Raw genomic sequence first — 2,500 nt, 5'->3', positions numbered from 1 at the left:
AATATGTTTATATATATCCAAACCTGCATAATAACAAATATCAGAATTTTTCGAGTACCGGAAGTATTTTATTTTATTTATTTATCGTTTTACCTTCGGAAATTCATAACCGGCAAAAACTAATTCCAAAAATCACCAAACTTCTTTCTAAATTCCTCATTTAATATATATTAACTACTGTATGAATATTGTTCGAGGAAAGTATTATAGTATTTCACTTAGTGCAAGACATATACATTTTTACACACAGCAGAGGTTCATTCGGCTGGGAAGCAAAACCAGCAGAGGTTCATGCGGCTGGGGAATGTATGAAAGGCATGCAAAGGCATGCCGAAGGGCTGCTGAAGCCCAGCCGAAAGGCTGCCGAAGGGCTGTCGAAGCCCTGCCGAAGGGCTGCCCATGCGCTGCCGAAGGGCTGCCCATGCGCTGCCGAAGGGCTGCCCATGCGCTGCCGAAGGGCTGCCCATGCGCTGCCGAAGGGCTGCCGAAGCCCTGCCGAAAGGCTGCCGAAGCCCTGCCGATGCCCAAGGCCTGCCGAAGCCCTACCGAAGGGCTGCCGGTGCGCTGCCGAAGTGCTGCCGGTGCGCTGCCGAAGGGCTGCCGGTGCGCTGCCGAAGGGCTGCCGGTGCGCTGCCGATGCGCTGCCGAAGGGCTGCCGAAAGGCTGCCGAAGCTCAGCCGAAAGGCTGCCGATGCCCAAGGGCTGGCGAAGGCCTGCCGATGCGCTGCCGATGCGCTGCCGAAGGGCTGCCGATGCCCAAGGGCCGCCGATGGGCTGGCGAATGCCTGCCGACCGGCTGCCGAAGGTCCTTCCGATGGACATGCGAGGGCCTTCGGAGGGACGTCGGCGGGCCTTTCCGAGGGTCTTCGAGGCCACTCACGCGCTCGCGTCTCGCGCCGAGCTGCCGAGTGCCCGAGTGCCCGAGTGCCCGCACCCGCACCCGGTCCCGCACCCGCACCCGCACCCGGTCATTAGATTAATGCACGGGGGGGATTTTCCGCAATTCCGAGCATTTCGACGCAATTTTCCGGCCGGGCATTTTCCCCGATTCGCCGCAGTTTTTCCGGGCGGGGCATATCCTCAATTATACGGGGGCATTTCCGTAATTTTGCCAGGCAGGGATTTTTCCGCAATTTCCAGGATTTTTCGCATAGCGCGCGCGCCGCTTGCACCGCGGACGAGGGCTTGCGGCAAGCCCGCGGGGGTGAGGAATGGTACACCCCCCTAAAGAGCTCTTAGGACTTTTTTTGGACTGTCAGGAGGAAATATCACATGTGCCCAGCAACCCCCCCCCCCCCTCCATTTTTAAAAATCTGCATGGAATTTTGATCTGAAATTTTGGAAATATGTTTAAAAATCTGCCGGAGCGGTATGTTGCTAGAAAAGTTTTTCCGAGTCAAAGGACGCTCGGGACCTTGCGGTTCCGGCACGAAGAATTGCCCGAAAAGTCGTGAACGGTGCAGCACGCATCCGAAAACCACCAAACTTCACGGAGAGCCTGCCGTCGCTCCGCTCGACGTGCCGGAGCGGCACCGTGCGAGAAAAGTTTTTCCGAGTCAAAGGACGCTCGGGACCTTGCGGTTCCGGCACGCGCCCGGAAAATCGTAAACGGTGCAACATGCGCTGCCAAAGGGCTGCCGAAGCCCAGCCGAAGGGCTGCCGATGCCCAAGGGCTGCCCATGCGCTGCCGAAGGGCTGCCGAAGCCCTGCCGAAGCCCTGCCGAAAGGCTGCCGAAGCCCTGCCGATGCCCAAGGCCTGCCGAGGGGCTGCCGAAGGGCTGCCCATGCGCTGCCGAAGGGCTTCCGAAGCCCAGTCGAAGGGCTGCCAATGCCAAAGGGCTGCCGATGCGCTGCCGAAGGGCTGCCGGTGCGCTGCCGATGCGCTGCCGAAGGGCTGCCGGTGCGCTGCCGATGCGCTGCCGGTGCGCTGCCGATGCGCTGCCGAAAGGCTGCCGAAGCTCAGCCGAAAGGCTGCCGATGCCCAAGGGCTGGCGAAGGCCTGCCGATGCGCTGCGGATGCGCTGCCGATGCGCTGCCTAAGGGCTGCCGATGCCCAAGGGCCGCCGATGGGCTGGCGAATGCCTGCCGACCGGCTGCCGAAGGTCCTTCCGATGGACATGCGAGGGCCTTCGGAGGGACGTCGGCAGGCCTTTCCGAGGGTCTTCGAGGCCACACACGCGCTCGCGTCTCGCGCCGAGCTGCCGCGTGCCCGAGTGCCCGCACCCGCACCCGGTCTCGCACCCGCACCCGCACCTGGTCATTAGATTAATGCACGGGGGGGGGGGGGGATTTTCCGCAATTCCGAGCATTTCGACGCAATTTTCCGGCCGGGCATTTTCCGCGATTCGCCGCAGTTTTTCCGGGCGGGGCATATCCGTAATTATCCGGGGGCATTTCCGTAATTTTGCCAGGCAGGGATTTTTCCGCAATTTCCAGCATTTTTCGCATAGCGCGCGCGCGCGCCGCTTGCACCGCGGACGAGGGCTTGCGGCAAGCCCGC

The sequence above is a fragment of the Mercurialis annua genome, linkage group LG7 (assembly GCF_937616625.2).
Source record: "Mercurialis annua linkage group LG7, ddMerAnnu1.2, whole genome shotgun sequence".
NCBI lineage: Eukaryota > Viridiplantae > Streptophyta > Magnoliopsida > Malpighiales > Euphorbiaceae > Mercurialis > Mercurialis annua.
This window is presented reverse-complemented; position numbering follows the sequence as displayed.